Genomic DNA, 17,400 nt, shown 5'->3' with positions numbered 1-17,400 from the left:
AAGGATTTGCCTCCGGCTGTAGTTTTACGGATGCGTGGAACGGTAGCCAGGGAGAGGTCTGCGGAGCGGAGTTTCCTGTTGGGTACGCAGAAGGAGAGTCGGCTGTTGATATAGGCTTTGCCGGTCTTGTGGAGTGCCTTGTGTGTGTGGATCAGGAGCTTGAAGGACAGGTAGCCAGTGCAGGTTCCTAGGGTGGGAGGGTGATGTGGTCGCGACGTGGGACGTCGAGGATCAGTCTGTTGATGAGCTTGGTCGGGGCTCCGGCGTAGAGGGCGTTTCCGTAGTCGAGTCTGCTGCTGACTAGGGCCTGGGTGACTGTTTTCCTTGTGTCTGTCGGGAACCATCTGTAGATCTTGCGGAGCATACAGAGGGTGTTGAAACAGGTGGAGGAGACAGCGTTGACTTGTTTCATCATGGTGAGTTTTGAGTCGAGGATGACTACCAGGTTGCATGCGTGGGTGAGGGGGGTGTCCCCAGTGATGCGGGCCACCAGGAGTCGTCCCATGCTGCGAGGTTGGGCCCGAGGATGAGGATCTCCGTCTTGTCTATGTTCAGTTTGAGGCGGCTATGCTCCATCCATTCGGCGATGGCCTTCATTCCCTGGTGGAGGTTGGATTTGGCGGTGAGGGGGTCCTTGGTGAGGGAGAGGATCAGTTGCTTGTCGTCGGCATAGGAGATTATGTTGAGGTTGTGGTGTTGGGCGATGCGTGCGAGGGGCGCCATGTAGACGCTAAACAGCGTCAGCTGAGGGAGGATCCCAGCGGGACCCCGCAGATGATCTCGTAGGCTTCAGATCGGAATGGGGGGAGGCGGACTCTCTGGGTTCTGCCGGAGAGGAAGGAGGAGGTCCAGTCCAGGGCCTTGTCTCGGATCCCTGCGTCGTGGAGTCGTGTGCGTAGTGTACGGTGGCAGACGGTGTCGAAGGCCGCGGAGAGGTCCAGAAGGATGAGGGCCTCTGTCTAGCCGTTGTCTAACGGGATCCTGATGTCGTCTGTGGCGGCGATGAGGGCGGTCTCAGGGCTGTGGTTGCTGCGGAAACCTGACTGGGAGGGGTCCAGGATGTTGTTGTCTTCGAGGTAGCGGGTGAGCTGGATGTTATCTATCTGCTCGCTGACCTAAGCTGGGAACGGAAGCAGGGAGATGGGCCGGACGTTTTTACGTTTGCTCGGGTCTGTCTTGGGTTTCTTCAGTAGGGCGTTGATCTCGGCATGTTTCCAGCTCTCAGGAAAGGTCGCGGTCTCGGTCTCTTAACCCCTTGTGTGCTCATGACGAGACCAGGCCGTCATGAGTCACAGTTGAGCTGTGCCCATGACGGCTTGGTCTTGTCATAACGGCGCGCTCCGCCCACGCGTGGTTGATTCCCCGATTGTGCAGTAGAATTAGAGTGGGTGGGGTCGTGACGAGACCAGGCCGTCATGAGCACAGCTCAACTGTGACTCTTGACGGCCTGGTCTCGTCACAAGCACCGCGGCGCTGCGCTCACCCCCCTTCCACACCCTGGGGTAATTAGTCACGCTGGGAAGGGGCTAACATGGACATTTTATCATTTAAATCTGCCATCTAATCTGAGATAACTTGTGGAACCTTTCAACATATCTTAATTTTTTGGTGGAAGGTCTGACATTGTTTGGGTAATCTAGATTGTATTTAGTTCAAGTACAATAAATAAACATTACTTTGTGCAGCCTTGGCAGAGGTTTGTTGCTGGGATTTTTACCCTGTTTAACAGTTCGTGTAGCTGCCAATTTTCTCTTTAATGGGGGTGAGTTTACTGTTTTTGGTGCAGGAACAATTACATCCAAAATAGGGTCCGCAGAGACGCACAGGTTCTGACCGGCACCTCGATGCTGCTTCCATTTACCTTTGGAGTTTCCTTTGCACCTTCAATAAGAATGCTTGCTCCCTTCTTCCTCCAAATTCGTACTTACTCAGATACCAGCTCAAGGAGCGATACTTCAGTGGTGATATCGGGGTCATCTGTCTATGGACTGCAGCAATTCTCTCTTCTACTAGCCCAGTCTTCACATTTGATGTTCTGATAGCTGGTGTGAGATAATTAGTTATCACTGAGTTAGTCACCTCTGAGTCTTTACTGCCCTTAGTGGGATCCATGTTCCTGTGGCCCATAATATATCCAAGTGTATCACAGAGCGGCACAGCCTGCGTTTGAGAGAGTAACGGCAAGGCCCAGGGGTATCAAAGAACGACATTCATATACCAGGGCTGAGAGGGTGGATCCCAACCCTTCCTTGTCTGAACACGCACATGCACAGACATGCCTGCTCTTAGACCGGGTTCGACTTGCGTGCCTCCGGGCCCGCGGGGGCCCATGGTGCCTTAAATGCGCACGGTATGCTGCGATGTTGGTGCCTCCTGGCGGGAAGAGATTACCTTCAGGGATTCTGGGGGTTGTAGTACTGCCCCGGTTTGTTTGCACTTTACTTAATTTACATAAAATCTTTCCTCCAGGTGTGTCCATGAAGCACCATTTTTTTACATCAGTTGTTTCTGTTTCATACAAAATGCCAGGTGGAATGTTTTGCCAGTGCAACAATAACAAAGAAGAAAAATGCCTATGACAATGAGCATTAGAATAAGCTCAAACCATTTGCGGGACACAACGTTTTTTGTTCTAAATGAGATACGTGGTTGTTTTCATTTAGACTCGTGGTAACAATTTCCCTAAGTATAGATACGTTTTTTTGTAACTTCAAGTATTTACTGCCCCAAATGCCATGAGCATTTTATTTTTCTGGTGATGTTTTCCTTTGACTACAAGTATTTAGCGTTTAAGCATATTAATTTTCAAGAAATGCCCTTCAGCATAGTCTTTGAGACGATCCAATCTCTTTTGGGTGCCTATAGGAGTCGGATTGTATATAACGATATCACCGCATATTGACAGGGCGTCTGGCCGATCATATATGCAGAGGGAAAATAATTGAGGGCCCAGTAAGCATCCCGGCTTTAATCCATTATTCATTGGGATTTTTGTAGGAGATGCCCTGATCTTCCCCTCGAGAGAGAACATGACCCCAAGTGAAAGTGCGGAGATCAACTGTTATCCCCAAGGATTCCCAAGTGCTAAAAGCATCTTCCAAGGGGTGGGACTGTCTCTGTGGTAAACAACGGTGGAAAGATCTATGAATGCTACTGCAGTGTTCTCCGTAGTGGAGCTGTTATCCCTAAATCCGGTTAAATCAATCAGCAAAATCTCCTTCTCTGACCCATATAAATGTTCAAAAATACTTTTAGTAATAATCTTCCTACTTGCGGCATCTAGGAGAGCTATGTGTCTATAGTTTGGAGTTACAGACCTATCCCCCTTCTTAGGTCTCGGCTAGACAGCGCATGCGCTGTCTTGAAGAGGCATGTTGTGTTTAATATGTGGGCTTCAGTCCACCCACAGGCTTCCCATGTGTGTGCTCCATCGTCTGTCTCAGATACTTTGTCACCATTTGTTCCTGGCATGCATGGTGATGCATCATCTTGTGTTTAGCCCCAACCCAAGAGCATGGACTAAGTACTTGTAAACATCCACTTCTCCCATTTTTATGACCATTGTGGGACCTACTTTGTTCTTTGTTTTTCAGCACTGTGCACTGTACACAGAGCTCTTGCTTTTACCAACTCAGTCAACTTCCACTCACCCCCCAATACCTTTCCAACTGTACAGCACACTTTACTGCTCGCTTGACTTGCTTGTATTAGATTAGATTAAAGTATTTATAGAGCCACTGTTTTAGCATGCGTCTCAAAGTTTAGATCTTTATCTAATAGGATGCCCACGTTTTTTACCATGTTTTTAGGGTCCGGGGGGGTTACCAAGTGTCGGAGGCCACCAGTCATTTGTACACTGATGAGAATCCTTGCCCACCAAGAGGATTTCTGACTTGGAGGAGTTCAATTTCAAACAATTAGTCATCCATTCCGCGATAGCAGAAATATCCTCCTTAAATTTGTGTTTGTCTTGGGTGGGGTTGTTGGAGAGAGTGAACACCAGCTGGGTGTCATCGGCATATAACACCAGGGACATTCCCCTAGCTTTGGCCAATCTGGCCAGAGGGCTCACATAAACATTAAAAAGCGTGGGGCTTAGAGCGGAGCCCTGAGGGACCCCACATCGAAGTGTGTGGGTCTGGGAGGCAAAAGGGGTAGCTGTCACTTGGAACGTTCATTCCGAAAGGAAAGAGGCAAACCAAGCAAGTGCCGTATTTCCTATTCCAATTTCCTCCAAACGTTGGAGTAGTATTTCATGGGACACTGTGTCAAATGCCGCGCTTAGATCAAGCAGCACCAGGACAGATGTGCTGCCTGCAACCAGCGCGGATTTGAGGTGTTCAGCCACCGTTAACAGGGCCGACTCGGTGCTATACCGGGAGCGGAAGCCATTCTGTGAGCTGTCGAGGATGTCATTAGTGTCTAAAAATTGCGTAAGTGCAGAGTTCACATAAGCTTCCAGAATTTTCAACATAAACGGGAGCAATGAAATAGGACGGTGGTTTTCTGCTTTGGAATCGTCAAGTGTGGGTGTTTTAAGCAGGGGTATTACTTGGGCGTGCTTCCATGTTTTTGGCACTGTTGCAGTGGAGAGGGAGAGATTAAGTAATTCTAGGCATGTAGGCAGAAGATCCGATTGGATTTTCCTAAAAACTTCAATGTACAATCTAGCTCACCACTGGAATGTTGCTTCCGTGAAATCCTGTTCGCTTTACCGTTCCAACTGTATGGCGCGCTTTGCTGCTCCCTTGACTTGCTCGCCCTCCTTGATGCCAGCTGCACGCGAAGGGACCATGACAACACTGCGCCTTTGCAACACGAGTCAGAGTTCAATGCACGCTCTTTAAGTCTAATTTATGACCAGGGTACGATTGCATCAACAATTTAAATTTCCACCAAGGATTAAAAATCTACACATTTCGTTGTGAAGAAAATAGAAACCTTCTCAGGGGTCTCACTGACACACCTCCAACAAAGAAGAGAATGGCACCGAAGCTGTAATATCAAAAAACATATTTTAATAACCTCAGATGAGGTAGACTACGTCACACAGTACCCTCAGCAAACTGTATGAGGCAGTCTAAGGAGTACAGAGAACAGGGGCCTTATATATGTTTAGGTTACATTAGTCAGCATAAAACCATGGGGAGGTCCTGGTACATACCAGCATGCAAAATGACTAATATGGGTATACAAGATCTTCTTGCTCAACAAAGTGGGAGGAGAGTTATTTCTCCTTACATCAGCAAAAATAGCCTGACAGTTATAACATAAGAGCAGGTGCATTTTACTGGCTAGGCCCCTCTGAGCATGTGCAAGGCTCTGGAAGAGGGAAACAGCACATGGCGAGCACATGGCTAACTAAAATGGCTGCCAAGCACAAAATGGCTTTCAGCTCATGCTAACAGATCCCTTTAACAGTTGATGTGATTTGTGTATGTGTGTGCAGTGGAAATGCTTGTCTCCTAGTTTGTTAAAAGCTTTCCTCTTTACTGTTCCCCTATGCTTCCTTTTATAAGCAGTGGGGGAGGATGTGGCATAACTGCTTGATCTGACGATTTTGAAGCTGTGGAACTGGGTTCGAGTCTAGGCGGCAGGCCCAACATATTGCTCATCCGGGCAAATCCTGGCACTCTTTATATCTGCAATGTTTGCTGCTTGCCACAGCCCGTATTTATTTTCACCTGACGGGTGCAGTGAGAAAGCTTACCTTACCTTCTAATATGTCAACCGCTTTCCTCTTTTCTGTTACTCTGTGCTTCCTTTATAACCACCGGGAGAGGTTGTGGCGCAACTACTTGAGCGACCGCCTTTGAAGCTGGGAAACCTGGTTCGAGTCTCAGCGTCGGCTCAACATCCTGTGATTCTGGCTTAATTGCTTTCTCTGTTCCTTAAAATGAATGAATGCAACTGGTGCTCATGTACGGCGCTCTGATACCTTTGGATAGAGTTTGCGCGGTATAAAACTGAAAGAAACTAAAAGGTGGTTTCCTGCAGAATATTCTGGAATGCATTTTAAATAGGCATGATCTTTTTATTTGTTGTAACAATTTTGCAAATAAAACATTAATGGGCACCAAGTTAATCCACATGCTCACACCTGCAGTCATTCTACACTTCTACAGGCTTCATGGTTTTTTATTTTACTTTCAGCCATGCTGAACAGCAGATGTGCTGCTATTCAACATGGCTAATGGGCATTAACATCTAGCCAATAGCTCTCAGATTGCTGAGACCTATTGACTTTGCCAATGCTTTTTATGTGATGGGACTACTATGCTCCCCCTACAGCAGTGGTCTTAAGGCGTTTTAATGCTGAGCCCTACCCCCCCAGTGAAAAAATAAAATTCATTGTGCCCCCCTCTTCACAATAAGTCTATTAAGTTGGTAATGTTTAAATATGTCTCGACTTATTTAAACAAAAAACGTATTTAAACATTGCAGGTAAATTCTGTTACCATTTAAAAAAAGCAACCAAATAATGACTGCCAAGCATACTATTCTGGTGAGGCAGGCCTTACTAACGTGTAAAAGTATTCACAGTGTGACTATTCGAAACAGGGGTCAGGTTTTTGAAGAATATTTGGAGCCCTTTCTTTGTTGACACATACTCCTAGCTAGGTTATAAATGACAAAAGATGTTTGGGAGGGCCCATTGCAGAGCGATTACTGCTGCTCATTCATTTGCCGCTTAAAACAAAGCACTCTTATCAGCATAATACTTCTTTTGGTCAGAGCCTGACGCCCACCCTGGGATTGGTGGAGGCCCCTCTAGGGGGGCCCACCCCCCTAGTTTGAAGACCCCTGCCCTACAGGATGACGGAATCACACCATGTTGATAACAGAACTTAAAGATAGGAGCAAAAAAGGGGGGCGTGGCTTGGTCGGCTGCAAGATGGCCGCACTCTTTAAGAATCCTGCAGACATCGCTATATTTCCCGCACCACACTGCCGAATCCTGCACCGGGGAAGCACCGCACACCTACCTGTGTCACTTTGGTGCTTCTACGTGCCCCCCGGCCGAGATCTTCTCCTCGTGGCCGGCGCTGGGTGTCCGCCCGCATCTCCGCCGGAGCTGCTCCTACCCGTGAGGCTATTGTGCGGCGGAGCTGATGCTGGAGATCAGACGCTGCACTTCGTGGTGAGTTGCGCCGCTGCTGAGTGGTTGGCCGGTGGGGCTGGGGGCCGCTCGCTGTGCGGCCTGGTCTGGTGGTGCTGCAGCCTGGTCGCGGCCTACTGGTCTCTCCCGGCCTCGCATGGGTGCGGCGCCGCCTGTGCTGGGCTGTGGGAGCGGGGTACCCCCCTTGCTTCCCCCGCCAGTGCTCCCCCCCGGTGGGTGCGGGCTGCCGCGCCCTGCCTGGCCCTGCTGAGCGGCGCTGTCGGGACCGTTTGCCGACGCAGTCACGCCGCCCTGGGCGACCTTTCAACTGTGCCTCGCTGAGGCTCATCAGCTGCACTCGGACCCCTGCTCAGAGGCCTGTTCCCGGGGGTGCGGCGTAGAGTCCATTTCGGCCCCCCCTCCTGCAACACTTCTCGGCCCCCGCCTGCCAGGGACTCACCTGCCCAGGGATGGGCTTTGTTGCCTGAGTGGCGCCTCGGCGCTCTGCTGCTGCACCGTGTCTTCACCTACTCCGGGCGGGGGCCCCCTGGGGACTGGTTTCCTCACGAGCGGCCTTTGGACAGCGACCGGGGCTGGCGAGTTGCCGCTGGGGGCCCCTCTTCACCCGCAACTGCCCAGGCCCTCCAGAGTGCCTGACTCTTTGCAACGTGGCCCGCTGGTGTGCCCCTTGGCCCTCCACTCCGCAATTGCCCGGGGCCGTCCGGGGGCCGCCCTCTGCTTCCAGCTGGGGCGCGACGCCATCCACGATTAGCCACCTACAACCCTGCTGCCCCCGGGGACTGTGTGCTGCTCTTTCTGCCCTGCGGAGAGTCCGGGTGTGTGGTGTCCACGCTGCCCCGGTAACCACTGTATGCTGTTCCTCCCTTGGGAGCCTGGTGCAGCGCCATGGTCCAGCCTCATCCCATCTCTGCTCCTGTTGGTGGCGGCTGGACACAGGACCTTTTTGCAGCCCCCTTCACCCAACCCTAGCTACTAGCTGGGTCCCGCGCTGTGCTGGGGCAGCTGCGCCTGTAGGCCTGCTGGTGCTGCCTCCCCCCGGCTTCCTATATCGTGCTCCCTGTTGAACTCCACACCACTGGCCGCCGACTGCTTGTAAAACATCCCACATCGCCGGCCTGCTCTCTTTCCTGGGTGTTCGGGTGCCCACCTGAACCGCACATCGATAGGGGCAAATCAGATCCAAAGCAGCCCATTGCCTTCGAACTTCGGAGATCCTCACGTCAGGACGGCGCAGGCTTTGACGGAGCCGACTCCGCTGGGATGATGGACCCACCCCGAGCCGAGAGGATGACCTCAAGGCTATCATGCTTGAGGTCAAGTCAACCGTCACTGGCATTGCATCCCAGCTTGATCAACTATCCGCCCGTCTTGACTCCGTGAAGGCCCGGGTAGACTCCCACGATAACATACTTCTCCATGTGGAGTGCAGGGTGTCCGACGCCGAAGACGCTGCCACCCAAGCCAGGCAGACGTTACTCCAGATGCATAAGAACTTGGCCGTAATTCGGGAGAAGAATGAAGATTTGGAGGCCCGTTCCCGCCGAAGCAACCTTCGCATCACGGGCCTTCCTGAGTCCACCGACATCTCCAAATTGGAAGACTTTGTCGAGCAACTCATCAAGGAAATCTTTGGGGATGTACTTTCTTCATTCTTCATCGTGGAGCGCGCCCATCGCTCCCTGGGCCCGCGTCCTGGTCCTGGTCTGCCTCCCTGCCCCATAGTGGCGAAGATCCTGAGCTTCCGAGATCGCAATGCCATTCTGCGGGCGGCACGCGATAAGGGCACCATCACGTGCCAGGGCAACACCCTCTCCTTCTATCCGGACTACACCCTGACTGTTCAGGCCGCTAGGAGAGAGTTTTTGCCGGCTAAGCGCATCCTCCAGAAGCATGACGTTTCTTACTCTTTGGCCTTTCCGGCGAAGCTGAGGGTCCGACAGGGCTCCAAGACACTTGTTTTTCCCGATCCGTGAGAGGCCCTCGCTTTTGCTAAGAGATTGGACAGGGAGTCCAGATCCTCCCCTCCTAAGTCTCCACACGAAGCTTCCGACAATGACTAATTGTGCGGACAACGGTTGTTCTTGTTTTCACAAGTGACCTGTTCTCGATGTCGCTGTTCTTCTGCAGCTTGGCCACCCTGCTCCTCTGCAGGGGTGTCCGCCGAGTTCTGCCATGCCCTCACCGGGATGCTTCCCATAGTTCACTTTGTGTTGCCCTCTCCCAGTTGTGGATCCCCTGGGTGGTGTGTGTGGTATTCTCAGCCTGATTGGGGGGTTGGTGTGGGTGCGGGGTGGTCGTTTTTTTTCTGTCTGGGTTACTGGGGTAGGTTGAGGGTGGAAGGTGGTCTGATTTTTGGGTCCCTGCTTGTTTGTTCTTTGACACTGCATTGTGCCCCCTACACAGCACCGTCGCAGGTCTACCTAACTCTGCAACCTGCTCTGCTTGGTCTTCTGCGCAGCACACCATCCTCCACTATATTTGGCTTGCTCTTGCTCGACACATCTCACAGCCGCACATGCTGCTTCCTTGGTCTCTCCCTCCCTTTATAGGCCTTGCCCCACGCACCCTCCCTGCACTGCCCAGAAGGCTGCTGCCCACAAACCGCTGCTGTTTTTACTTCCCTGTGGTACTCTCCTCACTTGCTCCGCCTTAAATCCATTTGAACCGATAATGCACTCTACGACGTTTGGCACCATCTTCGTCCTTACGACCGTGAGGGCACTTCCGTGACGGGGGCGAGAGGCTGCTGGTCATGGATCGACCTCTGGCTGACCTCGCCGGATGTACTTTCTTGGCTCTCTGATGCTGAGCATATGGCCCTACCTTCTCCGATCATGCGCCGGTCCAGATTCGTCTTAGGCTTCCTCTCTCCCCAGCATCGGGCCTTTACGTGGCGTCTCCCTCCCAACGCCCTCCGGGATACTGTGTTCTGCTCGGACATTCACACAGCGATCACTAATTATTTTGAGCTTAATGCAGGCTCCGTCGATTCAGCTTGTACCCTATGGGAAGGCTTCAAGGTTGTCATCCGAGGTGAGTGTATTTCTCTTCAGGTAGGCTTACTTTGCGCTATCCGCTCCACACTGGCAAGGCTTGAGGGCAAAATTAGAGATCTGGATGCCGCCCAAGCAGCGAGTCCCGACCCGGAAATGTTTGCTCTCCTTCGTCAAAAGCACACAGAATTCTCAGATAAAGCCGGCCGTGAATTGTCCTTTCTTGGCAGAGAGGGTCTGGTGTGCCACTTCAGTGAGGGAGACCGCCCGGGACGCACCCTTGCTAATCTTTTACCCCCACCACGCGCAGCCTCCTATATAACCGCCCTCTGTGATGGTGGCCTGGATAGGACAACCTCCCCAGAGGACATCAAATCCCGCTTTATCGATTTCTACTCGCAACTTTACTCAGCCGGCACTCCTCCGCCATGAGAGGTGTTTGATTAGTACTACGAGTCCATCGCCTTAGTCTGGCTCGAAGATTATCACCGTAAGTTTTTGCATGAGCCCTTTTCTAGGGAAGAAATACTGGCAGCCATCAGCAGCCTTCCTGGCGACAAGGCCCCGGGTCCAGATGGCCTGCCCGCCTTGTTTTACGAAACATTTGCTGATATCCTTGAGCCGCATCTGGCGGCCATGTACAACGAGGCTTTCGACACCGGTCTTTTTCCACCGTCGCTGCGCGAGGCCCTGATCACCCTGCTCCTTAAGCCTGAAAAGCTGGCTGACCGTCAGGACTCCTACCGCCCCCTGTCCCTTATTAATATTGATAATAAAATCTTTACAAAATTGATAGCCTCTTGTCTCTTCCTCTTAATGCCCACCATCGCCCTTCCCGATCAATCCGGCTTTATACCCGGGAGGGCTACCTCCCATAATCTGCGTAACATCTTTTCCGTTTGACATCAAATCAACCCCACCCTGCCGGCAGTGACTGCCCTTCTTAATGCCACAAAGGCCTTCGATACCCTGGAGTGGCCCTTCCTTTTCTATATCCTACCGCATATGAGTTTCAGTGGCATCTTCCTGCGCAAGATCAGACTTCTTTATACCAATCCATCTGCACGCCTCTGGATTAACGGCCAGGTTTCTGATCCCATCTGCATCGCCCGCGGCACCCGGCTGGGGTGTCCATTATCGCCCATGCTTTTTGTCATCGCTGTGGAGCCTCTGGCCGCTTGGTTACGTCAGCGCCATACGCACAGGGGCATCGGTTTCACGTCTTGTTCCCTTCTTGTCTCCATGTATGCGGATGTCACTCTATATGTCCGCCATCCTCAGGACAACCTCAGCCCTTTAGTCCGGAAAATAATACGATTTGGTGGGCTCTCGGGCATTCATGTGAACTGGAGCAAGTCCGTCTTGTTTCCTCTGACCGATGCCACTGTCCCCTTCTCACCTGACTTTCCGTTTGAGTGGGCATCCGGTCCCACGCTCTATCTGGGCATCTGGCTTAGCAGGGATCTGGATGAGCTGTGGAGGGCTAACTTTGGGTGGGCGGTGGACTGGTTAGAATCCAGGATTCCCTCATGGAGCCCCTGCCACTGTCCATGGCTGGCAGGATCGCCATTGCCAAAATGGTGGTTCTTCCCAAATTCCTTTACCTTTTCACGAATATACCTATCCCCCTTAACGCTCACTTCTTCCGATAATTGCGTTCTCTGATCATCTTGCTTTTTTGGGCGGGTAACCAACCCAGGGTGGTGTACGATATCCTTACTCTACCTAGGTCTGCCGGTGGGATGGGCGCGCCTGATTTCCGTATCTCTGCCCTATGTGCCCAGGTGAGTTTTTTACATTTTTGGATCCACCCCACCCCCTACCAGCCTCACGTCGCGGTGGAGACCGACTTGGCTTCCCCCTGGCCTCTGTTAACCGCACTGTTCGCGCCCGTGGTATGCCCCCGGGAGGAGGTTAACACGGTTGAGATGCTGCGTTGGGCTTGGTCTTGCCTGCACCAGCACTAAGGTCTTTCCCTTCTATCTGCTAACTCCATGCCAATTATTAATCACCCTGACTTTCCCGCGCTTCAGTCGTCCATCATGTCCCGTCATGCGGTGCGCTTGGGCCTCAGGACAGTGGCAGATCTGTACCCAGAGAACTCATTGTATTCTCTCCCTGACCCCCCAGGGCTGCAAAATACACTGCTATTTTATTAGCTGCGAGCCACTTGCCGGAAACTGCACCCTACCTTCCCCCGGCCCGCCTACCCTTCCAGCTTTGGACTTCATATACTCCTCTTCCTCGCCGCACAAGTTAGTTACTAAGCTTTCCGCTTTCTCTCTCGCGTCTTCTCACATATCCTCCGATTGGGCGCAGGAGGCGTGGACTGGGGATCTGGGCTTGGACATATCGGAGGCAGACTGGCTTTATTGTTGTAACCAAACCAAAAAGCTGTCCCCGAACTATCGGCTCCGCCTAATCCACTTCAAGTACTTGCACAGGCTGTACCGCACCCACGTGCAGCTCCATCAGCTTGGGCTGGTCCCAGGGGATAACTGTCTACGATGTGCTGCCCCTGCTGCGCCCACTTGGTGTGGCTCTGTCCTAAGGTATCCAAGTTCTGACTGGCGGTGTGCTCTACCATCTGACATTACTAGCTTTGTTGTACAACCCGATCGCCCCCTGTGCCTTTTGGGATTTGTCAAGTTCTGCCCTGATGCCTCCCGGTGCCTCATCTCGATGCTATTGGTGCTAGCCAGGCGTAGGGTGGCCTTGTGTTGGGGGCGTCGTCCTGCTCCCAAGGTTGAGAGTTGGATTGAGGACGCCTCTCGGTGCCAGACTCTATCTGAGTTCTGCGACTTAATGCCTGCCAGATCTCGCCCTGTTGACATCTGGGCCCCATTGGTTTCCTACCGTCTCTCCCGTTCCCACCCCAGCGGCGCTTCCTCTCCCGCGCTCCCCGCTGGCCCTGGGTCCGCGGCAGTCGCCGGTGCTGGTCAGTGACTGCTCCTCACCCCTTTCCTCTTCACTTGGGCCTCTGTTGCTTCAGATTCCCTACTATGTATGCTTTTTTCATGTGTGCTCCCCACCCCTTGGGGGCTAAGACTCTGATTCTGTTTAGCTGTGTCTTTATATGCTGGATTTACCATGATGCTGTGACTGTTTCCTCATTGTAATCAACGGCATTTCTTGTGATGCATCCTGTCGTTACGTGCGTTGGTGCTTTATGCTGTGCTTTATGTTGTACTGTGCCTTTATTCTTTAAATAAAGGTTTTTTGAAAAATGTGTTGCTCTGTCTTTCTCTCGCCATCTGTTATTCTTTCTCCTCTCCCTCCAGCTCGGTTTTCCATCCAATGTTCTCATCTCTCTCACCATCAGTCTCTTCTTGCTTTCTTCAGCCCTCAATCTGAATCTTTCCTCAACCGTTTCCTCTCTTTTCCTTCCTTCCTCTTTCTTTCTGTTTCCCCCATTGCCACCATCTCTCTACTCACTTGTTTTCTATGCTCTAAGTTATGAAGTGTTCATAATTTGTGTTCTAGATAAGTTATTAGCTGTTTATAGACAATCTTCTGCATAAAGCCTATGCTTTTAATGATTTCAGATCTCTTTACTTCCAACAGATCCATGAATTCATAAATTGATGACGAATATTGAAGAAAATATTATACTAAAGGAAAACTATCAGATCTTAGGAAGAAGAATTAGAAATTGTACTCTTGGCTATTCAAAATGTAAGAATGCAGTAAAAGACTGAAACACTCCCTTGTGAACAGACACATCCTGCAAGAAGCTGACCGTAAAATCCACTGAAGGAGTATGCGCAAAACCATATTATGAAACAATGAGGCCTGTTTGAAAAGAAATCATTGGAACAGCAATGTTACATAAAATGCAGCAGAAAAATGTGCACAACAGTGCTCTTGTTCTGATATCAGTATAATGTGGCTACAACAAGACTCAACCATGCTGTTCTGTTAGCGTAATTACCAGACCTTGTCAGCCACGCCTTACAAACCAGAAACAAATCCACACACTTGGAATCCATGAAGTGTGACCATACAGGGTAAGGTGAAAATAAAGAGGGGTCCCTGCTGTTTTTCAAGGCACATCATTTTCTGGAATGGGCTGACCCTACAACAAGACTTGTTCTTTGTTTACTTTTTTAAATAATGTGATCCGTTATAAAGACTGCATGCCTCCAGCACAGATGCCATGCACTTCAGCAGTGCGTCAATGTCGGTATCCTTTCAACTGTTTAGTTAAATTGGAATGCACATTTCTGAAATACTGCACTCATGCAGATAATTTGACTGTCTTCATGTTTTATCTACTATGATGGCCCATAAGCAAATACATTCATTGGATGCTTGCGAAAAAGTTGTAATTCAACAAGCTCATACCTCAACTGAGGAACTATTCACATGCAATGAATTTGTGAAGAACGATACATTTTCATCACACCAAGAACCCCATCAGGAAACACACACAGAGGGAACACCATACAGGTGCAAAGAAAGTGGGAATAGCTTCAGCCAATCTTCAGCCCTATTGATCCACCAGAGAACACACATAGGAGAAGAAATGTTCTCCTCCAACGGATGTGGGAAGAGCTTTAGTGAACCGTCAAAAATAAGTGCCCATCAGCAAATACACACAGAAGAAAAACAAATCACACGCAGTGAATGTGGGTTGAGCTTCAGCCAATCATTACCCCTAAGATGTCATTTTGAAACGCACATGGGGGGAAATGCGTACACCTGCAGTGAATGTGGGATGCACTTTCAATGCGCATCCTACCTAAGGGATCATCTGCAAACACACACAGGAGAAAAATCATACGGTTACAGTGAAAGTGGGAAGAACGTTTATGAGGCATCAGACCTAAAGCTCCATCAGCAAACACACAGTGGACAAAAACTGTACACCCAAAGTGTGTGCTGGAAGCCCTTTAATGACTCATCAAAGCCAGAGTGTCATCTAAAAACACACAGCGGAGGGAATGCATACATATGCAACGAATGTGGGAAAAGCTTTAAATATTTATCAATGCTAGAGCGCCATCTACGAACTCACACAGGAGAAAAACCATATGCGTGCAGTGAATGTGGGAAGAGCTTTAATGAGTCCTCAAACCTAAGGGTCCATCAGCGAACACACACAGGGGAAAAACCATTTAGGTGTAGTGAATGTGGGAAACATTTTAATCAATTATCACACCTAAAAACCCATCTACGAATACACACAGGAGAAAGGACGCACATGTGCAGTGAATGCGGGATGAGCTTTAGTCAGTCATCAACACTAAAGTGCCATCTGCAAATTCACACAGGAGAAAAATCACACACGTGCAGTGAATGTGGGAAAAGCTTTACTCAGTCAACAAATCTAATGGTACATCTGAGAATACACACAGGAGAAAAGCCATACAGCTGCGATGAATGCGGGAAGAACTTTTCACAGTTGTCAGCACTAAAGATACATCAGAAAATGCATACAGGAGAAAAACCGTACAGGTGCATTCTATGTGGGAAGAGTTTTAATCAGTCATTTTACCTAAAGGTCCATCAGCGAACGCACACGGGAGAAAAAGCATATGAGTGCAGTGAATGTGGGAAAAGGTTTAATCGATCATCAAATCTAAGGTCTCATCAGCGAACACACACAGGAGAAAAGTCACACATGTGTAGTGAATGTGGAAAGAGTTTCCGTCAGTCATCAACACTAAGACGCCATCTGCAAATCCACACGGGAGAAAAAGCACATGTCTGCAATGAATGTGGGAAGAGTTTTATTCAGTCTTCACACTTAAGGAACCATCAGCGTATACACACTGGCGAAAAGCCATATATGTGCAGTGAATGCGGGAAGAAATTTAGAAACTCATCATACTTACAAGTCCATCAGAGAAGACACACTGGGGAAAAACCCTATCCATGTCGTGAATGTGGAAAGTGCTTTAATGACTCATCACATCTTTGGCGCCATCAGCAAACACACAAAGGAAAAAAACATACAGGTGCAGTAAATATGGGAAGCTATACAATAAGTCATCAAATCTAAGAACCTATCAGCGAACACACAGGTGATTCACTGTAAGTGTGCAGTAAATGTGGATTAAGAATGGAGTTTGAGTCCGTCATTACTATGCATCTGCACATCCACACTGCAGAAAAGACGGTCCCACCACACATAAAAGGTGCCCAAATCTGGCCCAGGGATTGCTTGGGGTGGTGGCAACAGATGCAGTTCTGTACAAATGATAATACTTGGTGTGGTATTTATAGATTGTGAATGTTTCTGTCCCTAAGACAGCAAGCAGAAATTGAAGTTCATAGACACAAAAAGCCATAAGGTTGGACCATATTACCTAAATCGAGGAATATTAAAAATGGTTAAGAACATCATCCTAGAAAGCCTTGGCGTATCAATAAGCATTATTATTCATGTGTTCTAAAAGAAATCCCAACAGGAAGACACTGACCGCAGTGAAATTCCATAAGGTGGAGCGAATGTGGGTAGTGGTTTAAAACTCTAGTCAGGAACACATCATCAAACACAGATGCGGTATAAACATGGAGGAAAGAGATAAATAATAGAACTGTAGATTAGTAGCTCCTCCATTTTCAAGCGTTGGCTGAATACCTTCACCCAGAATAAAACAAAAATGCAACCCATCCCACCTGTGCAAAGGGGTTGTTTATGGTGATAGAAATAGTGTAAAAACTACAATTCCCCACTGTTGTGATGCCAGATCATGGTAAGTCTGTTCATGTTTTAGTAGGGGGAACAATCGGGAACTTGTCTCAAACAGGAAAAAGAAGAGGGCATGATATTCTTTCCCGGACCTTCAAATATAAGAACAATCTAATGTTCAGATATTACTAAGCCACGTACCCCAAATGACTGGAACATTGAGTCATAGAAATAGTTAATAAAAAGCTAGAAAACTGGAACTTGTACAAAAAAAAACCAGTTTGTTTGAAAATATCCAACCTGGATTTCCAGATACAGCAAATAAAATAAATGTCAGCGTGTAGGCAGTTGCAGTCTAGAATTAGTAAAACATAAATTAGAAAAGGAAGTTGAAAAGTAAAGAAAGAACACTGCACAGAAGTAGAAAAAGTCCCTAACTGCGTCAAGCCTAATACTGACGTCCCATGGTGCACCATATCTGGGGAAACAACAGTGATATCATTAAGAGTCAAAGATTAAATGTGTTGAAGCATTTCTACAAAGCAAATTCAGATTTGTCAGCGAGAAACTATAATTTTACTGAATGCTCAAACTGAAAAACACCAGGCCTGGTTGATGCTACAGTGTCAGGCACAACAAATACCTGTGTG

General features: G+C 49.3%; 1 pseudogene across 1 annotated transcript in view; it reads left to right on the top strand.

The window, feature by feature from the left end:
• Positions 1-17,179, top strand: part of LOC144780838 (uncharacterized) — an 83,466-nt pseudogene extending 66,287 nt beyond the window's left edge. The window contains exon 2 of the transcript XR_013600787.1: positions 13,678-17,179. The product of XR_013600787.1 is annotated as an uncharacterized LOC144780838 (transcript). The remainder of the gene's footprint in view (positions 1-13,677) is intronic.
• The last annotated feature ends 221 nt before the right edge of the window (positions 17,180-17,400 follow it).

The sequence above is a fragment of the Lissotriton helveticus genome, chromosome 9 (assembly GCF_964261635.1).
Source record: "Lissotriton helveticus chromosome 9, aLisHel1.1, whole genome shotgun sequence".
Lineage (NCBI taxonomy): Eukaryota > Metazoa > Chordata > Amphibia > Caudata > Salamandridae > Lissotriton > Lissotriton helveticus.
This window is presented reverse-complemented; position numbering and strand designations above follow the sequence as displayed.